An 8,031-nucleotide genomic window follows, 5' to 3' on the forward strand; every position below is an offset into this window, starting at 1 on the left:
CCGTCTCGGCCTCCCAAAGTGCTGGGATTACAGGCTTGAGCCATCGCGCCCGGCCTCACTTAAGGTTTTTTATGGGGATTCCATTGCATAGGCATGGTTGATTAAATCATTGGCAGTTAGCTCAATTCTCAGCCCCTCTTTTCTCTCTGGAGGCTGGGGGTTAGGACTGAAAGTTCCTCTAATCACATGGTTAGTTTCTCTGGCCCCAACCCCATCCTCCAAGAGTCATCTCATCAGCATAAATTCAGGTATGATTAGAAGGTGCTTATTAATAACAAAAAACACTTCTCACCCTGATCACTCAGAAAATACCAAGAGTTTTATGAGCTCTGTGCCAGGAACTGGAGGGCAGAGATCAGATACAACTTTCTTATTACTTCAGTATCACAGTTCTATTGATAAAATTGCTCCTGTGAATCAAGATGTTCAAACTTTTAAAAAACTAACTTGAAAAAATCTAGAGCAAAATTTGCTAGTACATTAAGAACTTTAGTGTGGAATTTCTTTGGTATAGAAATGAGGGACAAGAAACTGACCTCCAACTCTGTGATCATTACTCTCTGATAATTTGGGAATGTGGAATAAAATGGATATGCCTCAGAGGAGAGACGAGCAAAATCACCTAAAGAAACCCAGTGTGTCCCAGACCAGCAAAATCTGAGTGTTCATGAATACCTCTTAAGATGTCTGTAATGGAGCCCATCATTCCTTCACTCAAAGTCTGTTCCTCCCCATGCTTCTCTGTGGCAGAAATGGCTCCCTCTTCACTCAGCAGCCAGACACCCAGGCGGCCTCTAGAGTCTACACTGCCCTCCTCCAGTTTTCAAATCATCACCATCCAGTCCGATCCTGTTTACCTCTAAGAATATCCCAGATCCATTCATGTCTAACTATCTCCGTTGTTACCCCCAAGCCCAAGCTACTTAAAGCTAAACTAATTAAAATTAAACTAAATTGAATGCTCGTTTCTGTCTCCCTAGCTGCCTTTCAAGTGCTCAGTAGCCACATGTGGCTAGCAGCTATCTTATTGGACAAAGCAGACATGGGACAGCCCCATCACCACAGGACATCCCACTGAGCAGCACTGCTATCCTGAAAGCAAACAGCTCAACCCAATACACTGCTGCATCCATGTGGTCTTAAGCAAGGCTCCAGGGGCTTTTAGGGTCAAAACTACAGTGTTTGGTGGCAGCATGGGGGCACAAATGAGAGAAAGAAAAGAAACTTCTAGACTGGCTCGAAACGTTTCCTTCTGTTTTCTGATCCAAGGGGTCTGTGGTTAGGCCCGGGATCTCCAGCTTCACCTGAACCTCGCGTGATTCACACAGAAGTGGTCCGGGAACCACACTTGAGAAACATCAAACTAGAATATTATGAAAATCTACCTCACTGCACCAGGGATTTTTTTTTTCCTCCCTAACTGCCATCATGAAACCAAGTATGTTCTTGAATATTAGAGCTGTGATTAGATTTATAATAGTCCTTTTTGCTTCAAACTGTGTTCCCATAAATATACAGTCCCTTTAGTTTTAATGTTGTAAACATAAATTTTACGAGTTAAACTAGTCTACAGAAAGTTGGATATACAAAATGAGATCACACTACACTGTGCTTAATTTTTAAAATTTACTTTTTTCGGTTAACACATAATGAATTATATGTCAATAAATATATTTGTAACATTTTAAGTTGGATATACAAATATATATGTAATTAAGTCTTGAACACAGGCAGCTTGGTTGAACAGAACTTGGTTCACAAGCTTCAATTCCTACTGGGAATAAAGAATTTAACTTCGGCCCATTCAAGGTGACTCAGACATGTGCAGTTTTAAATTGCCTTAAGTTCCCAGCCTCCTTGCCTTCGCCCTTCGGGAAACAGTCTGATTTCCTGAGCCTGTAGTCTCAGCCGCCCTCGGGCCTTTTCCCAGATCCCCGGCACTGAGATTTAGCTCGTGTTCCCTGTGCTAGGGTAGCAAGCCTTGGTCGGTCCAGCGTCTACTGTTGATTGACCTCTGGCCGCTCGGGTCCGCTGGCCAACAGCGCATGCGCTGCTGCTTCTGCCTCTTCTGTGCAGCGGACTTCTCTACCTCCAGAGCCCTGGGCTGCCAGTACTGAGCGTGCAGAACTCGGAGCAAGTGCCCTGCCATTGTGGAGGCCCCCCTTGGGCCCCCTACTCTATTCTGTGCCACACTGGGCTTGGGCTTCCCGCCACCTCTCGAGGGGTGGGGGGTTGCAACCAGATTCTTCTCTCCCCAGGGTTTGGGGCCCTTTGGGAGCTAATGTGTTTTAAGCACTTCCTGCGGCTGGCATTTTTCTTCTTTTTTTTTTTAATCCTGAAACGGTGTCTCGCTCTGTCGCCCAATCTGGAGTGCGATGGCGCAATCTCAGCTCGCTGCAACCTCCACCTCTCGGGTTCAAGCGATTCTTCTGCCTCAGCCTCCCGAGTAGCTGGGACTACAGGCGCCCGCCACCACGACTGGCTAATTTTTGTGCTTTTGGTAGAGACGGGGTTTCACCATGTTGGCCAGGATGGTCTCGATCTCCTGACCTCGTGATCCACCCACCTTGGCCTTCCAAAGTGCTGGGATTACAGGCGTGAGCCATGGCGCCTGGTCGATTTTTTCTAAGTTTTGTACATTGTTTTACTCATTTAATCCTTTGAAGAGGCCTGTGAGATAAGCACTAGTATTATCCCCGCTTAGGTGACAAATGGGCTCAGGTAGGGGAAGTGACTTGCCTGCCATAGCTCTTGAATGTTGCCTAGGGTGCTTGCCACGCGAGGTAAGTCCTCAGTGGAGAGTGGTGGTGGGGCCAGCGGGGATTTGACTGCCGCATTCTTGGCCTTAAACAAATAAGCCCTTCTGTCAAGGAGCTTGATTGCTTTCGGCCATCTACCAGGTAGAAATGACACCATATTACTCAAGGGGCTTCCAGCAGTCATCCATCGGGGGCCACGCGGATTGGCTTGTTGTATAACACAACTCTAGAGATAATGTCAGAATGAACAGATTTGTCAAGGCTTATGTATAAGCCCAACAAAAACTGGAAATTGTCACTAGGATCAGAATTTAAAATAATACATATCTGTCCAAAAATAGATTCTGAATCAATGCATCTTTTAGTAGGCTTCTAATGCAAAGAACTATAACAGTTTTTACATGCAAATTAACTCCTCGAATTACCAGTTTGGTGTAGAACTAACTTCTAAAGTGAATATAGCACTTTCTGTTTCAGGTAAGTACATAAATGTTAACCATCCAGTTTCACAGCTGGATAAAAAAAAAATACAACATGTAAGAAAAATATGAGTGAGAGAAGCAACTAACTGATACATGTATACTTGTTTTATACAGACGCCTTTCAGTGCTCATAGCACTTGAGAGCTAAGGAGTTCTCAGATCATCTAGTCAAGCTCCTGTAATTTGCCATCGAGGAAGCTGGGACAAAAAGAGTTGAGTAGCTGCCCAAAGGTCACACAGGGAATGCCACGGAGCTGGTGGTCAACCTAGGTAAACACTGTCATTGAGCGAAATGCACAAAAATACTTCAGACAGCTCCCCTGACGGGACTTTGCTTGTTCAGCCTAAACAGCTCCTTCTGTGGCTCCTCCCACCTCTTCTTCATACTCCTTAAAATGAAATAACTGTTCATAGTTAAACATAATAGTCCACATGTGGTCTGTCCAATAAAATCTTTTTACTGAAATACAACGCACATATGAAAAATGCACATATGTGTGCACATTGGTGAATCTTCACAAACCTAACATAACCAGCTTTGAGATCAAGAAACAGAACATTACCAGCACCCCGGAATGTATATAAACATATGTTTATACATATAAATAAATATACATCACATATTTCACATAAACACAGCAGACTACAGTAGCTCTCGAAGGCAGCTTTGTCACACTGTTGACCCAAGTCAACTAAAAATCTCTAACTTCAGTCTTCCCTAGCAGCTGTGTCTGTTTAATAAAGCTTTACCATTTAATCTTTTTACCTCCACCAAGTGTCATCTAATATCAGTCCATTCTTATAGCTGTTTTCTTTTGTATTATGAAATCTGATTTTCATCCAGTATATTATCACCCTGTTTATTTTGTGTCAGCCATAAGTGATTTCTGTTAAGATTAATCCAATAAGAAAAATCACCTTATCTCAGGCTTACTCCAGCCTTTACACCTCCAATCTTTTTTCCAGAAACACTCCTATCATTATAACAATTGATATTATATTTCTGTTTGTGATTTTAAAAATTATCATCTGTGAACACTTCTATTTTAAGAGCCTTTACTTAAAAGTAAAATCTTGACTTCGTAATCCTTTTATTACAAGAATATTTTCATTAAAATAATCTTCATTCTTCTGTTCCTAAGCTACTTGACCCTTCTACTTTCCCTTTCTGTATCTGTTACATTTCTTCTTGCTCTGCCTTCAGGACAGCTTTAACCGATACTCTGATTTTGGTAATGTGTGTGCATAGGAGCACAGCTCTGGCCCTCCGAGTGAGATGCTAGCTTGGCCATTGAGCAGCCCAGTTCTGTGCTCCACATCCTTGGGAGACCAAGAATATTGAAATTACATGCTGGCACATTCCTTCCAAAACTTATTTGAGCAATTGAAATGCCTTAGATAAGGGGGGGAAAAACCTTTTGTCAAATTCTTCCCTTCAGATAGTATAAATGCACTGGATTCTTACATAGTGATGTGCCTTTTTCCAGTAGTCCAGATTGTTTTTTTCTTTGCTTTGTTCCAATTCAAGAGGTTCTCATGAATTAGCATGGACTACATGACAGTTGCACGAGATAACTTTAGATATGCAGGTCTAGCCACAACACGTAAAGCATGATGCCAGTTCTTTACACTGGCAACCAAATGGACATTGAATGCTAGAATTGCAAATAATGTTTATATTTAAAATTGAAATTATATTTTAAAATAAAATTTAGATTTAAAGGTTTGATTTTAATATAATATTTGTAAACTGTAATCTGCACACTGCCTTTAATTTTAATAGATCATATTGAACACTAAAATTTTTTAAAAGCTAAGTTTAAAATGTTTACATTTATTTAAATTTTTTGAAAATATATTAGATCTGGCATATTTTACTACAATTACATCTTTTAAAATTCTTTTAATCCATTACTGATGATAGAGCACAAATTCAGTAATCTTGAATATAACCACATTAGTGATTTTGCTGAAATGAAGGCAACAATGATACATTTTAAGGAATTAATGTGATTTTTGAATCATGCATATCTTTATTACTCTGGCTGACATCAGAACCTATCGAGAACACCAGATATGTAATAATGATTAAATTCGTTGGTCTTTGGCATTTTGCAAACTTTTGAATATGTTAAGCCTGTAGCTTTACACATGTTCCATATCCATTTTTTTCTTATGAAAGTACATTTATTAAAGTAAGAAGACAGGATATGTTTTATTTGACAATAGATTTATAACTTCCAAGTCTTTAGATATGTGATAGGTGGGTCCATTTATATTCTGGCCCTGGACCCTCAAAATGTTTCAGCTGTGCTGGATGTGGGCTCTGTCTCTCCTTTCTGCTCCTCTCTCCATCTGCAAACCTGTTCTCCTGACATGGTGGGTGCAGGGCTACTACCAGTGTTCATCTTTGCACCGGCGGCCTAAAAACAGCCCATCTTTTGCAGTTCTCATCCCAGAATCTCAGGGAAAGGACTCGTGATTGGGCCAGCTTAGGTCGGGTGACCACTTGGACCAATCCAGACTGCCATAGGGTAGAGTCATATGATACCCCTTGTTTAAATCATAAAAGGGATGGTGATTTCTGGATTCATCCCTTCATTGTATATTATACTTTGACAGAATGTAATTGCTTTATTTGAACAGACCTCTCTTTTAGTGGTTTCAAGTCATGCATTCACTTAATGTTTCTTTTCTTATTGTACATAATTTCCAGAGCTAAAACTTTCCAAACCTAGGTTACAAGGAAGACAGCCCTAAACCCCAATTTGCTCAGAACAGTCCTGATTTATGCCTGCTGTCCCATTGTAATTATTAATAGTGCCATGTTCCATTCAAAAGTATCCTGGCTTGGATAATCATTCTTATGGTGCCCCTGACTGTAAGTGACCTTTTGTTTGGTGAGTGTGAAAGTTCACTTGTATCCCTGTTTGGTCCACATGGCACATTCCTCCCAGACCCAGCCATCATTTGGACCCAGCAACTACTAGAGACCAAGCTGTGTCCTAGATGTTGGAGATATAGTTGAGTAAGACAGTAACCCTTTCCAGAAGGAGCTCACAGTCCCAACAGTGGAAATTGTACAAATTATGTCATGATACAGCCTAAGAAGTCTGGGTAGGAACAGAAGAGCAGGGAGTAGCTCTGCCTGGGGAGACTGGGAAAGACCCCAGAGAGGATGCAACATTGGACCGGGTGACATGAACTTCCCAATTGCTGACAATGGCATATTAGAATATACCTCTTATTTTTATTAGCTACATAATCCAAGGCTAAGATGTTTGTTATTCATAAATCTCACAGAAGATTACTGACTTGGGAGAATCCCATCAGGGATGCCTTTATGACAACAAAATCAGGCCACTTCATCCCCAGGTTGAGTCTTGGAGTAGGCGTCTCAGGTGTGCATGCAGGTATCAGGAGAAAGGAGGGGGAAGTGCTTGTGCCATGTGTGAACACCAGAATGTCCTCAAGTCCCTGGCAGAGGGAACTGCAGGATTCTAGAGTCAGGACTCCCTGATGCTCTAGAAAGAGCTAGAGTAATGACCAGCTGTAGAGTATTCAGTCAGGACACGTGGGCTCCAAAACCAACCCTGCCACCTACCACCAAGCAAAGCATTGAATCTCTCTGGCCTTACTTTACCTGGAAAATGAAAGCGTGAAACTAAGTCATCGACAGTGTTTTCTCCAGCTTTACAGTTTCGATATGTTGTACAGTGGGCCAAGTACAAATTCTTAAGTTTTCTCTAACTTATTAGCCAATTTGAGAAGATTCAGAAAAACCAGAGCTCATTTAAAATAGTTTTCCTTTTCATGCTTTTGATATAACCAGAGGCTTTTATACTGATAAAGACTTATCAAAGGATCTCTGCATTTTGAATCCCATGTGGGAGATGTAGGGATAATTAGAGAAACCAGCCAAGAAACGCTGGCCAGTCAGGCACAGTGTCTCATCCCTGTAATCCCAGCACTTTTGGGAGGCCGAGGTGGGAAGATTGTTTGAGCCCAGGAGTTCAAGACAGCCTGGGCAGCATAGCAAGACCCTGTCTCTACAAAAAATTAAAAAACTCTCCAGTCATGGTTGTGCATGCCTGTAGTCCCAGCTACTTGGGAGGCTGAGGTAGGAGGATAACTTGAGCTCAGGAGTTTGAGGCTGCCATGAGTTATGGTCAGCCACTGCACTCCAACCTGTGCGACAGAGCAAGATCATGTCTCAGAGCAAACAAACAAATACATAAAAACTGGCCAGTAGAATAATACAGCTTCTGGCTCTTGCTTTCCCCATACCAGACTGTCTTGGTCACAAGGGCTGAAATAATTTCATAATGTAAACTTTGCTGTTTTTTCCTGCCTCCTTAGAGTAAAAAAACAAAACTCAGAAGCACTCTCAGGAAAGCCTTTCAAATTCCTTTTTGTTCTCTGGCTCCCAGTGACAAATACTTATTCTGTCTTTAATATCAAAAGTTGGAGGCAAAGCTTTGCACTATTTGATCCCTTCAGAAGCACAGCTGGGAGAGCAGCTGTCCCTGCAGAGCTGCTTCCTCTTGCTTGTTGGTAGAGCTACGATCTGCTTTGTCTAGGGTTTCTTTCTGCTGGATCTCTCACTCCTCTCTCTCTCTGCTTTCTCCTGCTCCAACCCAAGTTAAACAGCTCTTATGTGTTTATTGGCCACTTGTATTTCTTTTCTTTTTTATTGTTTATTTATTTATTATTATTATTTTGAGATGGAATCTTGCTCTGTCAGCAGGCTGGAGTGCAGTGGCGCAATCTCGGCTCACTGCAACCTCCGC

The sequence above is a fragment of the Rhinopithecus bieti genome, unplaced genomic scaffold (genome assembly GCF_001698545.2).
Source record: "Rhinopithecus bieti isolate Rb0 unplaced genomic scaffold, ASM169854v2 scaffold_14839, whole genome shotgun sequence".
Lineage (NCBI taxonomy): Eukaryota > Metazoa > Chordata > Mammalia > Primates > Cercopithecidae > Rhinopithecus > Rhinopithecus bieti.